Raw genomic sequence first — 19894 nt, forward strand, 5'->3', positions numbered from 1 at the left:
AGTGAGGCAGCCAATGCATGGGAAAAATATCAACATATGTGAGACAATAACAATTTGACCTTCCTGGATCTGTGTTGTGAAAGTCAGATGCATGTGATTTAGACATACCTGTGAACATTCTCATTTAATATTTATTTATTAATGAGACTACCAATAACACCAATAAATTTATGCAATTCAGAAATAGCCCAACAGATGGACTGTGCAACAAATGGATAAAAATAACTCCAAATCATAAAATGTCTCAATGTTCTTCTCTACTATGAATTATAACAAAATTCCAAAAAACTGCAGCATGCTCATTTCATAAAAATAAAAAAAATTATTCCATTTATGTCAATTTAATGTAATAGTAGTATAATTGGCCTGCGTTACATTATATGAAATGTAATTTGTATCTATTTCAAACCTCTAATAAATCAGCTTTTAACAAAAGCCTAAGAATTAAGAGATGCTTTATGATATGTCATAATAGAACAGCTGATCTCATTGGTTTCTTATTGTGAAACCATAAACCAAATTCTATTGATGACTGGTACAAATAAAATTTTACCAGCATTACTTTCATCCTATATTCCATAATAAATAAGATACTTGACCTCCGAAAGAAACAAATATGTTTATTTTGTATTTTCTATCAGAAAAATCATGTAGAATAGAAACTAATAATCAGAAGAAATATGTATGTATTCTGAAGTTCACACAATATATATCTAAATGAAAAATTGCTTGAATTAAAAACACAGACCAAAAGGATCACTTACTGTTTGGATTACTATAACCTCCCAAGGACTTATGATAATGAAACTTGATATTACCCATCCTCCTTTATGACCTCAACCAAGAAAACCTTCTTATATGCTTGTCTCTTGCCCAAGTAGATTCATGAATTCAGAATATAATAGGTCTCTGAAGTGATTTACATATATTGATTAAATATCATGAATGAAATGCTGTAGGTTAAATTATCAGAGACACAGGAAATGGAGAAAGCACAACTGTAACCATTGTTTAAATAAATTACTTGGCAATTCTTCTTGACATATGATTATGTTAATATTTACCCCAATGGCTGCATAAGTAGTGGGAGTACGCTGTACAATCACCAGTGTTTCTGATGGACTCCCACACTTTGGGGACCTTTGCCTCTGGAAATTGCATCATTATCTTCTTTCTTTTTTTTTAATCCTCACCAGAGGATATTTTTTCCATTGCTTTTCAGAGAGAGTGGAAGGGAGAGAGAGAGAGAGAGAGAGAGAAACATTGATGTGAGAGAGACACATCGATTGGTTGTCTCTTGTACGTGCCCCAACTGTGGCCAGGGATCAAGCCTGAAACCAAGGTACACGCCCTGGACCAGAATTGAACCCAAGACGCTTCAGTTTGTGGGCCTGTGGCTTAATAGAACTGTATAACAAATGATCCTTGGTGGTTTGATTAAAGAACATTTAATAAAAAACAGGTATTTCAAAAAGGACATTGGCTCTGATGTTTACAAACAAAACCCAACCATAATTTAAAGACTTTCTTATGGACAAGCTCAACAACGCTGACAGAATGTGGAGTAGGGTAAGTGAAAAAGACCCACACCCCGACTGAGAGGTCAGCAGAAATGGGAAACCTGGGCCACAATTAAGTGATGCCAAGTGTTTATGCAATTTAGATAAAAATTATATTTCTATAAATTAAGGTGCAAAACAGAGTTATATTAAAGTTCACAAGGGTCCCAGAGCCTACCTCCCTATGCCTATCTGGACAGTCCTGCAGGATGATTCTCTTATGTGACCAGTATGGAGTCATTTTCCCGCCAGGTCAGACAGCTCTGGACCCTCCTATTCATGTGTTTGTGACAACTTGGAAAGCCACACCAATTACTTTCTAGCACCAATACATGTCTTACTCAACAGTACATCCATCCACCCTGTGACTGCCACCACTTGCAGTCTTCTAGTTTCTTGTTTAGTTAAAAATGTCTGATGACTTAGGACTTCCCAATATTTTATTTATTTATATATATATATATATATATATAGATATATCTATATATATATATAATATATACATACATACATATATATACACATACATATACACACACACATATATACACATATATATACACACATACATATACATATAGGGGTGGGCAAAAGTTTGTTCATATGAAAAAATACATAATACAAGAATGAACTCTGTAGTTTGTGTATTCACAACTGTAAACCTGCTTTTGCCCATAATATACACATGTATATGTACATGTCTATGTATATGTATATACACACATATGAGGGGATTTTTAGCTGAGGGCTTTCTGGGCATCAACCTAATCATGGACTAACACACAAAGACATTTAGGATTTTAAAAGACCATGTGTAAATGAGACCATAAAGCCTTCCAAGAAGAAAGCAACAAAGATATGAACAAAGAAAAAGGAAATCAGTAGAAGAATAGAAGTCTGGTGTCATAGTCTTATCAGCAATTGTCATGTCAGAAGATGATAGAAAAATGCATTTGGGTTCTACAGAAAGACTATTTTGAACCTGGAATTCAGTGTAAGAGAATTTCCTGAATTCTGATCAGGATAAATGAAGAAAACCAGCTGGAGCCCGAGACCTCTATAGTTTGATGTGTTGCCAAATGGGAAATCAGAATATATTTAAGTGGTATAAAGTCAGGAACTGTGAAGAATCTAAGATTTTTTCCATGTTTGCAATCTCAGGTTAACCTACAAAAATTTCATAAATAGTAATAGAATGACTGGCCATCTGCAACCCAGAAGAGAGCTCTCAGCAGAACCTGACTATCGTGGTATCTTGACCTCAGACTTCCAGCCTATGGATCTCTGGATGTATGGAAAGGACAAAGGGGCTCAGGGATGTTTTTTATAAGAGCACTAATCCCATTAGAGCTCCATCCTAATGATCTCATCACCTAATACCATCACGTTGAGGGTTACATTTGAAAACATGAATTCTGGAGGGAAAGAAACAGACCATAGCAGACATGAAACTCCTGAGTTGTTATTACTATGACACAGCAGGTAGCCTGAGCTTCACATTAAATATGTGCCCTTTGCCCCAAGTCCCATGTGAGTCCTGAGGAGTGGCCAGGTGGGTGTTGCACACACACTGGGTCTGTGGCATCACTGAGAGACCCAAGCTTAGGAAAACCCCAGTCTCAATATGAATGGCTAGCAAACCTGCCTAAGCTCTGTCCCTAGGAAGACAGTATCTTTACTGTGCTGGTCAGGAAACAAGTCTGCCCTCTGCCCTAGGGAGACATTATCTCAGTCCTCCCAGGCTGTTTGCTCTGTGGGCATCCTTTAGAAGATAATAGCAGCAAAGCTGTCACATGACGTAGAAATGCCATGAGGAATTGTTTGCCAACAAGTGGTATCAACTGTTTGCTTAATATGAAGGGAGGAGCCATTTCAGCCAGTTAGGGGAAGGACAGTTCATAGCAACTTGGAGGCATTTGTACCCATGTGATAAAATTCTCATTTTACTAAGTTAGGAATCTAGAGCTATAGTTAAAGTTTATGAAATAAGACTAGGGGTTTAAGAATATATTATGAATTACAAACAAACTAAATATGAATTAAAACTATATAGTTATAGTGTGAGGGATAGAAAAAAAATAGGAATGGGAAGGGAGAGGTGTAGATAAATTATATTTTTACCAATCAGATAAGACTATACATAAAATTGGTGAACTAAAAAATAACTGGCTCTGGCAAGTGTGCCTCAGTTGGTTGGAGCATTGTCCTATCCACCAAAAGACTGAGGGTTCAATTTCTGTTCAGGGCACATACCCCAGGTCAGGGCATGTGTGGTAGGCAACCAATTGATCTTTCTCTCTCTCCTCCTCTCTTTCTCTCTCTCTCTCTCTAAAATCAATGAAAAGCATGTCCTCAGGTGAGGATTCAAAACAAAACAAAACAAAACATAAAAACAAAAAAAACCTGAATATGTAAGATGGTAATCTACTTGTGACATACAAAGTAGGACATTTGAATGGATCAGTGTAGAGGAAATGGGGATGAGGTGTGCATTTTAGTACATACTCTGTATTATTTGCTATTCTGATTTGTTTTAAAAAACATATAGGAGATGAGATGTTTCTGAATATTATTCAGCTAATTATTTAGGCACTGGATTATGGGCTAGAAGTGGGGGGGGAAACTCAAATTCTGGACAGGCTCTATCCATGAGAATCATTCATAGAATCTGTTACACAGAGATTCTCGGGACCTACTTCCTCGTTTCCTCTTCAGCAGGTCTGCAACTCTGCCTGAGAATATGCATTTTAACACACCTGGAAGTGATTTTGCTGCACAGCTCATTATAATAAACATACCAAATACCCATAGCTGTAGCTGCACTAAAACTCACTAATTTACAAGTTGGTGAGACTGTGGACAGCTTAGCTTTAAAAATCACCATGTGACTTAAAATTGACCATAGGGATTGATTTGATTAATGTTCTTAGAAATATCATCAAAAAAATTCAGTCCCTTCTATTTTGTAAGACTAAGATGGCATCTGAGGAAAAATAGAAGTGTCAGGTAGAGGGGTGACGTCTTTTTCACTCCTGGGGTATGTGGTTTCTGTCTTTCACTCCACTGTTGTTCCTCAGTTCACAGTATTAATTATAAATGACATTCACAGAAATAATCACACAGGTGTGAATGTAATCCACACTAATTTGCACCATATGGATAAACGTTTTACAGGAGCCATAGATGACAAGACCATTCAGAGGAAGCTTTGGTAGTCAGATTTCATTGCTGCACAAAGACACAAAGTGATGAATAAAAGGTTTTGACTACACAATGAATTTTCCCGCTCCAAGAGTGTGTGTGCTCAGGTGTATGTGCTGGGGGGTGTGGAGAGGAAGCAGCTTCCTCTCTGCTCTGATGCAATCTTGCTTTCTTCTCCCCTGTTTTTGTTTTGTTTTTATCTTTCCAAGGCCAACCTTAAATCCCTGAGGTTCTAGGTTCGGGACTCTCTCCAGTTAGTTCCTTGTTCCTGCCCTTGGTTATTGACCTGAGAACTGTTGCATCCTTGGTTATTTTGAGCTTCCTGGGTGATTTCCAACTGTGATAAATAATGATTCCTTTACTGATAAATAATGAGTCGTCGTATGTTTCAAGGTAAAAATTAATAGGTGGCATTTAATTGCTCAAAGGGAAAGGAAAGTTACAAAGAAAGCCATGAAAGGGTTCATTTTTGCCCATTTGAAAGAGAGAATGAAAAAGGACACTTTCGCCTAAGGCTTCTGTTTCATCCTGTTGTGTATTGAAATGTAAGCTGCAACCAACAGTCTGGTTAATAACAATTCATGCCGCTGTCAATCTTGTTGACCAATGTCATCAATATTTTACACAGCAAAACAACAACAATTAAGAATCAGGACCAGGAGAAGCACTTGGGGCAAAAGTGTTTCTAACACGATAATGAAATCGACCCTACAGAGCCAGCATTTCCAATAGAGATTCTAAGAAAGGTTTGCACCATATGGTGCAAATTAGTGTGGTTTTCTTTTCCAAACAGTGTGAACCACCGATCTTTATTACAAAGGAACACTGATCACATGAGAGAGATCATAATTCCAGCCTGTGAAATTCAAATAAGAGTTATTTGAGCACAAGTAGTAACATTAACAGATCACATTTATTCCTAACTTACCATGGGCTAGGAGCTGTTCTAATTATATGATGAATTCAAAGCTAAATAGTAGCCTGAATTAAAAACAAATATTGGCAAGCTTCTACCTGATAGGTAGTTTCTGAAAACTACCTGATACTAGTTTTCAAAGTATACTGAAAAAAAGGAACAAAACAAAACAAAAACAACAAAAAACAGAGAAGCACACACATATGAACACACAAAGCATACTGAAAACAATCAAGTCTCCATTTTTTTCTCCCAATTCAACTTTCATAATTTTTAAGAAAGGTGACATTAGCCTTTGTTTTCTTTATCCCACTTGCTGGTGAAAATGAAAGCATCAAATTCAAGAGTCCATTTTATTTATTACATAAGCTTGAGTTGAGTATATTTTATATCATTTTAGGTCCAGATTTTAAGCATCAGTTTTGAAGTTTATCAGCCAGAAACCACCAAAAACACAGCTACAGTCACAGTCCAAAGCAAGAATTGTTTATCTCCTTGCAGCCAAGAGCTCCTGGTCCTAGGAGGGTCTTGGTAAGGGGGATTAGAGAATGGCGATGATGGGGGGAATGGGAAGGTAGGTCCTTCTGGACCAGATGCTCTCACTGTGGGGCAATTGGTGGTTGTATATCTTAATATTTTTTGACCAGGGGCTGGGAATGATAAAGCAAGACTAGACTTCTGTTGATAAAGAAACAAACATTGATCACTCAACAAAGGATGTATCAATTGTTTTGCAGGTGTGGTTTTATCTTGCCTACATTCTTATAAAAGCACTGTTTCTGCTAAAAAAAAAAAAAAAAAAAAATTAACTAGGCTGGGTTTTTTTGCCTGGATCCATTGTCAGAGTTGTTCTAGGACAACATGAAATAATTTGATAGAAAAGATATAGTTGATAAAAAAAGACTTGAAAAGATAAGTGTTAAATAGTTCATATAAAACATCTTGTGCTTCAAAATCATCATTTTATTAATGTCCACATAAAATACTGCCCAGCAGTTTGTCAAGGAAATCTTACCACATGTAATGTAATGTTCTTCTCAAATTCATTTATATTGCTATCTCCTAGGAAAGCAGAAATGATTATTTTGACACCTATAGATAAGACCCAAGTGCTTTACCCTCTATCAGGTTACGCACCACTTGGTTAAATTTTGCATTTCATAATATGGGTGAGAATATGCATCCCATTATTAATAGCATAGTAAAGATGATATGCAAAACAAACTCAGTTCTTTGTATTTCATTTCTTGGTGGTCATGTTGTACCAAAGCTCCCAAATTTGTCCTCACTGTTGAGAAAGGAAGGACTGAAAGGTAGAGTGACTATGGGCTGCCCTATTCTTCCCTTTCCTTTATTGTCCTTATTTTCAGCTTAAGTGGTTGGTGGATACAGGGTAGGAACAGGAGCAAGAAGGGACCGGAATGATTTCTGGGCTGCTTGTGTTTCTTAGAATGTTGTTATGTTCCTTCTGCATTCAGAGCCTGCTCTGTTCTAAAGAAAAGCATGGGCTCTAGGGCTGTCTTACAGCCACTCAACTTAGCCATAGATGTGACATTCTTACAGTGTCCACCCTTTGAATCTTGCACAACTCCTAGGTGTTGTGGATCCACCTGGATTCTGCGCTCCTGGGCATCATGAACCCTGAATGGCATGAGAAGGCTAGGGAGGGCAGCAGACACCTCCCCAGAGCATGTATCTCCTCAGATTTCAAGCATGTCCCATCATCCCACAGGACTTCACTTGCTAAACACAGATTCAAGGATAAAATTATTAAGAATTCATGACATCAGCTTTGGGCCTGTGTGCATGTGTGTGAAGCTGATCCTGCTCACTAGGGTGTAAACACCCTCTTGCTCTTATGCCTCCCACATGGGAAACAAACCAACAAACTAACAGAAGATCTTTTGATACCACTTCCCCTGCAGCTACTGTGTAGTTTCCCTTCTATCTTACAACAATATTCTTTGAAAAGTTTCCTCTATGTCTAACCTCTGATTTCTTCCCTCCACCCCCCATTTTCTGTTAAGCCCATTGACATCAGGATTTTGTCCAAATCACAGCATCAAGTTTGCTCTTCTCGGTATCACGAATGCACTTCCCATGGCCATATCCAGTGGTCAACCCCCTGTTCTTATCTTGGCACATGAGCATGTCTTTAAATAACTTGTCAGTTGGCTTTTTAGATACCACACTTTCTTCTATGTCTCTGGCCGCCTCCTTTGATTCTCCTGTAGTAGTTGCTGCTTCACCTGCCCTCTGAACTTTGAAGTGCTCTTAGCACTTTCTGATATGAGAGCAACTCCTTTAAGCAATGAATGGGGGCCAGGATATACCCTTCTTTGCCTCTCTAACATTCTACTGCATTAAAATGAATATAATTGCTGAAGATTTATCAGTTATCAAAAGATCTTCTGTTAGTTTGTTGGTTTGTGTTTCCCATGTGGGAGGCATAAGAGCAAGAGCGTGTTTACACCCTAGTGAGCAGGGTCAGCTTCACACACATGCACACAGGCCTAAAGCTGATGTTGGCTCCCGAGGGCTCCAGCTAAACACTGGATGTAATGATACGGAGCTCAGGGAGGATCCTTGGCACATCACTGTACTGTCATTCTCTCCAGGCTGGTCTCCTTGACTTCTCATATGGGAAAGAGAAAATACGGTGCTTCGGGTTTTCTGTAACATGCAGCTGAATCTATGACGACGTACCTCCTGAGAAATTACTCTGATCTGCTGTCATTCTGTAACATATAAAGCTTTTCTAAAAATATGCCAACCTTTTTCAAGATAAAAATTCTTTAGACTGGAAGGGTCAGTAAACCAAATAGGAGTGGGATGCAATTGGCTCTGTCATTTTCTCTACTCATGGCAAGTGACACCTATGTCTTCATTTCTTGGAGCAACAGAAGTCAAGTTTATGTTGGAGAACAGAAGGACTTTGGTATAGAATCTAACTTGTTGAGAATACAATAAAGAATTGAAACATGCACCTTTATTTACAACTTAAGTGAAAGATGCCTGTGTCCTTTATCTACAGGGAACTGAAATGAGAAATATTTCCCTCTTGTCTGCAATTCTTGCTGCTAATAATAAAAAAATAATTTTCATTTGTATAACAGATGAAAATTATTTCAGTTGGGTCTCACAAATGTTCTTCAAGGCAGAAATTATTAAAATGAGAAACAAGGTCAAGAAGTGTAAATCAGTTGTCAATGAATATATAGTGTCAGAGTTGGGTCTAAAACATACGGAGCCTGATTCCAAATCCTGGGTTCTTTTTATGTAAAAATTAATTTATTAAATAATGCATATTTGTATCCCAACTCAAAAACAGAGTGTGTGTCTAACATCGTTTGACATTAGAATTCCAAGTTTGTTGATTTTTATTGGTCATCAGTGTGACCTGGACCATGTTCAATATTAAGAAGAACAAAGCAGACCTTTCAAGTCATTACTAAATATATAACATTAATTGGAAACACTTATTACAGTCCTGCCCACTGGATGACTTTCCTGTTCCTGGACACAGTTGACAGTTACATAATGATGCCATCAACTTGGCTTTAGAATTTCATCCTGCTTAGGTAGAGTGAGTTAAATCCAGTTGCAGCACTGAGACTTACTTATGCATTGCTGTGAATGCCTTGACTTATTGGAACCCACTGGCAAAACCCACAGTATTCTGCTAGAATAAGATATTTTCACCACAGTCAAGCAGAATAATGGTGCTAGGGATGAGAACGGAATATATCAGAATTCCTATTTTTCATGATTGAGGCTAAGGAAAAGCAGAGGAATACACCAATTTTCTGACCTGGTAAAATGACTTAATATCATTTCAAAAATTGTAGACATTATAAATGTAATCCATTTTCAACTTTTCTACACTGGGCATAAAGGAAATATAATTCTTTATTTTGGAACTCAAAGAAATCATATTTTCAGTTATTACATCAAAAATTAGCATGTTTTAAGATGAAAATACCAATTTTAATAAATAAATGTTACTGGTTACAATAATTCACTCTTTTTATAGTCTTAAAACCAAATTTGTTTTAATACTTACATTTATGATCATTTTTATGAGAAATAATGCTGCACTGTGGTGAGAAAAAGAGATAAGGAACGGTGTTTAGAATAAATACTTCTATAAGGATTTCAGCATCTATTTGGAGATAGCTCTAAGAAATTTCATAAAAATTTAGGCCCAAGACTCAGAAGACTGGATTCTGACCTCTGGTTTTGAGCAAATCACACAAACTCTTCTGAAAATCAGTAGGAATTCTTTTCTTCTTCTTTTTTCAGAGATATTGGTATTCTTACTTTAATTACTACTAAATTCAGAGCTAATACATTGAATACTCACATATGTATATTTGTTACAGATAAATGTTTTTATTTGCACATTTACATATAGTGTGTTTATACATATTGAATATTAAAATATCTTGACTTCAAAGAAGTTTACTATTTAGAATTTCCAGTTTTGTTGAAAAAAAAAAGTATGTGATAAGATTGTCAGTGTCAAACAGTTTTCTTAATCAAAATCCTGAGTTATGTACATACAGCAGCAATCTTGCCAGAAAGCATGATATTCGTATCTATGTTGTACTATACTTATTAGCACCCAGGTTGCAAGAAATGGCATTTGTAGGTAGTTTCTTAAAGCACTTGAAGTTAACATATTTGTCTAGATCAGGGCTGGTCATTTGGAGCACAAATTACCACAAAGTAATGAGAATCAAGTGTCTGCTTTAACCCAGAACCATGGTCCCCTGAAATGCTCTATAGATTTGGAGTATATTGAGCTGTCTCTTCTCTGAGTAGACTCTTCATGGCTTTCACATGCTCTCAATTCTAGAAAACTGTAGATCTGGTATTTTATTCTCTCATGAACCTTAAATGCAGGATTCTTTGTAAAATGATCATATCAGTGTAACTCCTCCATTTACCATGAGGGTTTTGTTTTATCAAGTTGTGTCCCTTATGGAACTACAAAGGAGAACTGTGTTTCATACTGAAGTACCAGGGACATCTGTGAAGCTGTCTCTCCCCTAACAACTGTGTCCCTAATGTCTCATAGACACTCATTCTTTCAACATGTCCCTACTGGAAGCAGATGGTAGCAGAAACTTCTAGAATTTAGTATCTTGTCCTGGACAAAACAGACAAAAACTCTTTTCTCCCCGGAATTTCCAGCCTAGCAACTTCATGAATTTTTACATTCCAAGGCTGGGCATTTGTGCACCGGGAACACTTAGCCTTAACATAACCCTTGTACAGGTAGACACTGTCTCACGCAGAGAAGCCAGGTCAAGGTAACTCATTCTGGATGGAGACGCTTCTCAGGATTACACTTTTATGTCTTGTGCTCTCTAATTTTAGGTTTTAAGTCTCTAGATAAATCTTGCTCTTGTTCTTTTGTTCTTATTGAGAGTATTAATTTTGGACCCATGTGGCATCTGTGAATTTTACAGTTTACCTTTCTGTGGAATTAGATAATCTGCATACACTTTCCCACAGATCAGGTTTCATGACGACAACACCTACACCTCACTCTAAAAACTTCTGAAACACAAGTAAATAGTAATGGTGATAAGCACTCCCCGGATCATTGTCCAAAAGCTGAACCAAGGACTTGAGTGCCATGGCTTTATGTGTAATTCTTGCCCCTCGTTTCTCAACTTGAAAGCACTTGTCAGATTTCCTGACATTCATAGAGGGTGCTTTCCTCTTTCTCCTGTGGATACATTTTCGTTACCCTTAATTGGCGTTAAGTATGACTGACCTGACAGTGATTGCCCATCACTTCCAGCTCCCATTGAAGCATCATTAGGTTCCCTGTTTGTACTCACTATAAGGTAATATGTGAGAAATATAGGCAGTGGGCTAAAAAGCATATGAAAAAATATTTGCATTGTGTCAAATTGCCAGTCTTTGAACAAGCTAACTAGTCATTTCTCCTCATAACCATGAATGCTACAAATTTTGTGGCTTACACTGCAATTTTGTTTAAAAGACATTATAGCCTGCAATCTTAGTTCATTTGGTGCTAGCCTGGTAAAGGGCCATCTTTCATTTCAAAAATTTCAATCTAAGTACTGATCGGTGGGTTAATATTATAGAAAGAGCACCCTAGGGGAGCATAAAGAAATGGCTGGATTTTAGTACCTGGTAAAGAGTTCTCTACTCCAAAATGGGAACAGTTAAATCAGCAAAATGACTTGCAGTAAATATGCCCTTTCTTGGTGTTTCAGTTTATTTGAGTGATACTTCACCCAAATCTTACAGTTCTTCATCTACTGTTGTTTGTTTCAGATGTTAATTTTAAAAGTTATACTGTTTTCTATAAACATAGTTTGATATATACATCCTGCCCTGAGAATGAATGAAATAAAATAAATTGAAATATTTTTGCAAATATTTAGGAACCCCCTAATAGTTTCCATTATAGGGAATATAGGAGTAGTTCCCATAATAAAAGTCCAGTGTGGGATAAGATGCTGGACACTGTCTCACACTGTCATCTATGGACCCAATCCATCTTTTGTGGGGTTATAATAGCTCCCTTAATATAAGTTTGGTAGGGTTAAAAAAAACCCAAAAACTTGTATGTCAAATGTTTGTGTGTTATTTCTCATAGGTAGCATTTTCTCGAAATCATCTTTCCAAAGACGCAAGGGGGGCAGTGCTGACGGCTTCTCAGTGAGTCCACAGTTGCCATACACCCCACATATCAACTGTACTATGTATCACCCTCACAATGCCAGCAGGACAGGTGAGATCCAAAGATTAGGTGAGATCCCAATAATTTATAGTATCCTACTATAAATTTCTGCAAAAAACTCTGTGATCATTAAATATTCTAGTTAAGCTGATAAACACTATTAGTTGCAATGTTGTCTATTTCCTCTTAAGCCGTTCATAGCAAAATGTTCCCAATCATGGAGGCTAAGTGTTAAAAGCATGTCCGTTAACTTTTCAAAGGTAAGCTACAGGGTTTCAGATTGTTTCCATGTGTAAATATTAGAGATAGAAAAACACATTTCTGATTATCTGTAACTTAACTTGCAAGGAGAGATCACATGTACAAACTCTGGCTTAACCCATAGTATATTAGAGCCAGAAATATTTGTCTCTTGAGCGGTGATTTTTCTTCATTTGAGGTTTTCTGGTGTTTATTGATTGGGCTGAGCAGGTGATGGGTTATTTCACGTCCCTGGGTACTGAAGGCGTCTGTCTCTCCACCTTGGCACTGCTTCTCCTGCCTGAATAGTCGATTGCCTTCCTTTATTCCTTTATTTCACTTGCTCACTCATTTGCAGCCAAGAGCAGCTCAGGAGGAAACCCTTCCATGGGAATGAAATATTGGCAGGGCGGAGGAAAGCTTGCACATTATTACCAAATTAAATGTCTGTGTCTGAGATTCAGGGACAAGCATCATGCCATGTTGCATATTAAATTCAGGGGAAGCTTTGGAAGGAAGAAAAGTCCATGATGCAAATTGATTTATGATCTCTAGGCCACGGAAGAGAAGTTCTCGATAGTCTCATTGTCTTCCTATGATTTTCTTTCTCCTCCTGCTCCTCCTTCTCTTCTGCAGCAACCTCTAACACATCTTGAAATGTTTTACTGTAAATACACAGCACTGTGTGCACACAGACATATACACACACCTACAGAAAGGCCCAGGGCGGCACTTCAACTCCACATTTGGTTGAATAAGTGAGTCTTTGATGCCTGGTTCTCAACCTTAGGTTCTACAACCAAGTACCACAGACGGTGGGGGGAGGGAGCTTATACAGAACAGACATTTATTGCTCAGGGTTCTGGAAGCTGGTAATTTTTACCTGTAAATTCACGTGTGGTTGAAGGAGTTTCCTTCCTAATGCCCGTAAAGGAAGTGCCTTCATAATTAGGCACCCAGCTTGTAACCATTTAGGCCAGTTCCTGGGGCTGCGGTTAGTGAGGGTGTTTGCTGTGTAGTGTAATCCACAGTTGGAGGTGTCCTGCAGACTTCTCCTGTAGGGGAGATGGGATAGGATAAGATGAAACATACAGCATTGCTAAAGCGATGCTATGGCTGCTCAATACTTAGTGAGAAAAAAGCAAACAAACAAACAAAAAAACAGAACTTAGTCCTTGTCTTATTAAGCCCATTCTTAAGATTCTAAATTTTGGGGGACACAGAGAATTTTACAATCTGAGCCATCTACTCCCAGTCCCCTGGCACACTGGGAGTTAAGCAGAGAGGAGAGAAAAAAAAGGAATGACTCAGGGAAAGAGGAAAACAGAGAAAAGGAGGGGGAATTTGATTCCTATGTAGGGGGACTTCAATTAATACATGGCTCAAGGGGAAAGTAAACAAGTGTTTTACCCTCTCCTCAGGACTCTGATGCACACCTGGGATGAGTAAGGCTCTCTTTCTGGCAATGGACTGCACCTCCAGGCCTTCTCAGATGCTATTGTTATGGAAAAACTCAGATGGAACACCAGAGGAGGCGAAGTGATACCTTTATTTCACGCATGTGGACCCAGAGGAGGCAGTCTCCAAATTCTGGGCCCAGGTAGCTTTAGAGGACTTGCCTGTGGCTCAAAAACAGTGGGCGGAGTTACAGAAGCAGGATATGCATTGGGCTGGGCAAGCAAAAACTCAAAATGGGGGGGCTCATCTAAAATGGTGCTAGATTCCTTATCACTACAGACACCGAATCAAGGGGCTCAAACCACATATGTTCTATAGCCCTTTACAGTTTTCAGAGCTCTCTCAAATATTCGGTCTTATGTGACCTCCACAGTGTCAGTGAGGCTTGTCTACACCGTAGTATGTGGCAAAGCTGAGCTTCAAGCAGGAGTTTCCCTTTCCAAATGTCAGCACTGTAAAACATGCTGGAGAAGCAGTGCTGCGATATGCATGTGCAGCAAGCACTATAGAAACTCGCATCTGGCCTAGAGATCCTACAGTCTGGGTCCCATTGGCAGGGATATGCAAAGTCACCTTAACAGTCAAGTACGCCCTCAGCAAAACCCAATTGACTATAATCTGATTAAAAGGATTAGCATATCAAAAGAAAGATAATGTGTCAATAAGAATTAGCTTATGTAAACTGTGTCCATTCAAGTTGTCTGGGTTCCGCCTTGCAAAGAAACTAAGCGTTTGTGTAGTATATATTCAACCAGTGTGGAGAAAGGCATCAGCCTAACAAAACCTCAAGCTATTAAAACTTCAAACCACATAATTAACTCCCTTTGCTCAGATATCATGCTTAGGAAGAAATCATCCTGTAATTTGACTTTCAATGTAGCTTTTCTCCAAGGACAAGGCATGCAAGTTAACATGCTGTTTCTAAGACAATTATATTTCACATTGTCAATGAGCAGATCAGTTCTGTGGTTTTACTTCAGGCTTTGATCAAATCCACCAGGATGTAACACCTTCTCCAAGTCTAGTGGCTCCATATGCAGGCCTCTCCCCACCCCTCAGAGATGAGATTTTAAGAGAGGAATTATGTTGCTGGAGGCCAGGAAGCTGGGGCATGAATGGTAAAGACTGTTTGAATTACCTCATTTTACAAGAAGTTGGAGGACATACTGTGAATGATGCCAGTTAAAGACAGTAAAGGCAGATTTTATTCAGTTCTGTTCCAACAGAGGAAGAGTCTGTGGAATACTGAGCTCCATTCCAAATACAGCAAAGACGGCTGGGTATTTATAGCTGTTATTGGGGAGAAGATGAGGAGACCTCAGTTCTTATCTTCTTGAGGGAAAGATTTCAATCAAGACACAAAGTATAGAAAAGAAAGCAAGAATTTATTGGCCACAGCAAAAATATGCTTAGGACAGTGAAACAAGAGAAAGCAACAGGAGAGCCTAGGCTGGGCTGCTTTGGCTCACTGAGAAGTCAGAGACAGAACGGGGGCCTTGGAGACAGGTTCAGGGGGTAAGCCTGGGACGAACTGCCCCTGCCCATCGCTACCCTGGTTGCAAGTCTCCTGGGGTCCCCTTGGATGGGAGAAGGGGAAAGGAGATGGTGCTGGCTTGCTCCTCTGGAAGGGGACAGCATGTGCTGGGTCCTTTGTCCTGAGCGTCTTTGTCTCTTTCTTGAAGGTAGAAATCTTAGGGGAGATTTAGGAGAGGGTCTCAATGGAATATTCATCAGCTTTCCAGGTATGTTCTTTCACCATCATGGTCTTCACTGATTGGTTAGCACCAAGGCAGGGGGTAATTAGTCAATGTAGCTGGTCCTGAGGCAGCCACTGGTGTCACTTGTCTGGTTTGCTGCTTATCTGAGCCTGGAGCTGAAGCCTAGATATTATCCTTAGGGAGGAAATGCTCAGGGGGTCTAAACTGCATGACCAGCTATATGCTAGAGGAAGATAGATTACCCTGGGGACAAAGTTCTTGTTTTCACAGTTTTGCCCCTTGCTAAGCATCAAGGACTTCCTGCCCTGGTGAATTTCTGCACCCTAATTTCTGTACCTGGCCCATCTAACACAAATCACTTACTCTCAAGTGTCCTTGGTTTAGGGAAGATAGGATTTACCAGGTGACTTCAAACTGCTGTTTAACTATCTGTCTCAGTTTCCCTATTCCGCTTGTCCTGGAATTCTCCTAGCTTCTTACTATGCTGTTAACATAGCCGGGTGCAGAGAGCGGTCCCTGGATGGAAAATTATTAAGAGACATCAGATTGGGGAATGAGGGTGGAAAGAGAGTCTGCACCTCTGGCCTATTAGGATTCTTGTTCAGGGTGAGCCAACAACTTAGAGGTCAAGGGTGGGAGATGAGGACAGTGATCAGATGTCAAGGGTTCAGATTCTCCCTGAACTCAGTTGGAAGGATTTTTGCTCAGGTAGGCCGGCCAGTTCAGGGCCCAAGTCTGAGGCCTACTCAGAAAGAGGGCGAGGAGCCTGACCAGAATTTGACCAAGGAGAGGGCCTCTTAAAATGCACAATACACTGGAGGCACTCTAAGATCTGTATTTCGGGTCTTCTAATTCCTAGAGTTGTTTCCACTATTCCATACCACTTTGATATTTACCCATTTTAAAAATTATTATTTTGCTTCAGTCTTCATAATGCTTAATTTTGTGCTTGCCAGATATCCTACTGAGTTGATAAAATTCACTGAACCATTTCCCTTCAAAGTGTACAGTACACCTGGCCCAGGTAACTGCTTTTATAATAAATACAAAGGCTCACTATTACTTCTATGGTGGTATTTTCTTAAGATAAATTCTAGGAGAGAGATTAATACATCCAGCATCTGTGTACCTTTATGGTTGCTATGATATGAGATACTTCTTTTATGAATGAAAAAGGAAAATAGGGTTCTGTGGTAAGTAACCTCACAGGGGATCTTATCATAAATTCCTAACTGGGCAGGTCCTGGCGAGTAGGCACACCCCAGGCATGTAACTTCTTTAGTAAAGGGTTTATCTTTGCTTTAACAAGCTCTGTCCATTGTTTCTGTGCATCTTGGTTAACATACCTTTGAAATAAGCGTATCAACCCTCAAGAGACCACATAAACTGTCCAGCCAGGCATGGCTCAGTTGTTGACCATTGACCAAGGATCCAGGAGGTCGGGGTTCGATTCCTGGTCGGCACACACCGGGGTTGTGGGCTCGACCCCCAGTTGAGGGCATGCAGGAGGCAGCCGATCAATGACTCTCTCATCATTGGTGTTTCTCTCTCTCTCCCTCTCTTTTCCTCTCTCTGAAATCAGTAAAGATACATTTAAAAAAAAAAGAGAGAGACCACATAAACTTAACTGTCCTGTAATCCAGTCCTCACTTTCTCCCACCTCCCTATAGTCTTCCTTACTTTCCCTCCTTAATTACAAATGTAAAACTTTCACTCTCCAGAGCATTTGAGACCTTGCTTCCTGGCAATTGTCCTCAGTTTTGGTTTAATAAACTCTTATAAAAAATTCTCTACTGGTTTGGATGGTTCTTACATGAACACTGATTTAGAAAGCTCTCAATAGTTTATGCGTAATTCAGTACCCCCTTAACCTGCCATTCTTGTGTGTTGTAATTTACTTTTATTTTATTTTATTTTGTTAAATATGGAACGCTTCACGAATGTACGTGTCGTTTTTGTGCAGGGGCCATGCTAATCTTCTCTGTATCATTCCAATTTTAGTACATATGTTCTCAAGCAATCATTCTGTGTTGTAATTTAAAATACTAATTTAGCAAGTACAAACATTTCCACAGGTTTACTTTTACTTGCATTTCTGTATTACTGTGTATGGCTCAGTTATCATTTTAACCTTGTATGGGTTTTTTGTAGCCTTTTAAAATGGTTAAATTATCTGTTTTATTAAATGTTAGAACATATGGATATAAACATGATCTGAAGCAGAAATGATGTGGTCGCTAAAAGATGCACGACACAGATGAAATGATGATGTGGTTCAGGGACATTCCTGAAGCCCTTAAAATCTTTTCCTGATCATGAATTTAAGTATTTGGAAGGTCTCGTAGGCAAATACTTCACAATATTATTTAAGACTTTTTCTGCAATGTTTTGCAAAAATGATCTTAAGTCAGTGCAGACTGAGATGAGTTACCAAAAAAACAGTAATATGAAATAAAAACAATACTAATAATATTACATGTAATTTTATTCATATTTTATTAAGTTAATTTATTTCTTATAATTTGTTGGAAGTTATCCTTTTTGTTAAGATCTAAATATCTTATTTACCTAAGTCACCTGACAATTACACCCTTGGAAATTAATAATAAATTGTCACTATTTCTCTTATACTTAATATAAGAAGACTTTAGTCATCTTAATTTACTTTTACTACGTCTTACATAGCCTGAATCAAGGCATGCTATATTTCCTGGAGATTTAGGAAAATGACCAGGACTTAGAACTGTATATTTACAGACATAATACAATATATTTTTGTAAATTAGACAGAACATCCTTTTTTTCATGTTTTTTATTTTAAAATGTGTGTTTTTTTATTTTTATTGATTTTTTTCGAGAGAGAGGAAGGGAGAGGGAGAGAGAGATTGAAACATCCAATGAGAGAGAAACAGGTGCCACCTGCATGCTCCCTGCTGGGGATCAAGCCCAAAACCGGGAATGTGCTCTACCAAGAATTGAACCAGTGACCTCTTGGTGCATGAGACGACACCTAACCAACTGAGCCACGCTGGCAGGGCTTGGCTACTTTTTTTTATAATGGAAATTTAAATCAATCACTTAACCCACTAATTTGAGTCTCCTGGAGTGCTTGGGAATGTTGAGTTGTATTTCGTGCATTGTGAATGATGACTTTCAGAGAATCAGAGGTGGGCTCAGCCCTCCCCTGAGCTAGCCCTGCCTGTGTTATCTCCTGACCTCCTCATAATTGCCCACCCGCCCACTAAATACAGTCTCCTTTCTCCTTGGCAAGGGTACATCTGCCTGTCCTCCACCACCTTGTTCTCATCCTGGAGACTGCAAATTGATTACTCGACAGTTTGTTCCAATTTCTCCCCAACTATTAAAATTTTAAGCTGACCAGTTAGTGATTAAAAAGATAGAGCTTTTCTTTTCATTTCAAAAATGAGCAGTGTTATTAGTCCTGCCTATAATTTCAAGAACTCTTTATGGCTGCCATCTATTATCACAAATATCTGCTGATGACTTCAAAGCATATGGTCCAGGCGTCCTAGCCTGGCTCCTTCTCCCTGTGAACCCTCCCTCATCACTTTTTCCATATAACAATTTACCCATTCTAGCAAATGCCCCTCAATTCTCTGCATTTTCTTGTGTATATTGAATTTATTGATGTTCCTATCTGTATAGAGAGAAATCATTTATTTTATACAAAAAAGGGGGGCTGTTGGGAGGATGTAGCTGAAATTCTTTAAGGCACTGTAGTGAGTATATTCACATTAGAATATTACATATTTTTTCCAGTGCTACATAACTTCCCAAATGACTGCTCAATTGACTACATATGTTGAGATTCCAATCAGCAAGTAATTATTCATAGGTTGTAAGAAAAAGACTTGCGGGTTTTCATGTAACTGTGATGAGAGTGATGATAGGATGTTAGCTGTATGAGAATGCATCCTGTTAAGGAACAAGGGGGACCGCCCCCTCGACTCACAGCAAAGCCAGTGTGGAACGCCAAGTTCTGCAGTAGAGAAATTGCAATCAGTTATTGGCAGGGCACCGAGCCGAGAGAACAAGGTGGGAAGCTATTGCTTTAAAC

At 38.7% G+C, this 19894-nt stretch overlaps 1 non-coding gene across 1 annotated transcript; it reads right to left on the reverse strand.

Annotated features, from left to right (window-relative positions):
* Nucleotides 1-17734: 17734 nt before the first annotated feature.
* Nucleotides 17735-17840, reverse strand: LOC148094406 (U6 spliceosomal RNA). Its single transcript, XR_015716288.1, has one exon. It is a non-coding gene; the product is annotated as a U6 spliceosomal RNA (small nuclear RNA).
* Nucleotides 17841-19894: the final 2054 nt, after the last annotated feature.

Source organism: Miniopterus natalensis, chromosome 1, assembly GCF_054644295.1.
Source record: "Miniopterus natalensis isolate mMinNat1 chromosome 1, mMinNat1.hap1, whole genome shotgun sequence".
Taxonomy (NCBI): Eukaryota; Metazoa; Chordata; class Mammalia; order Chiroptera; family Miniopteridae; genus Miniopterus; species Miniopterus natalensis.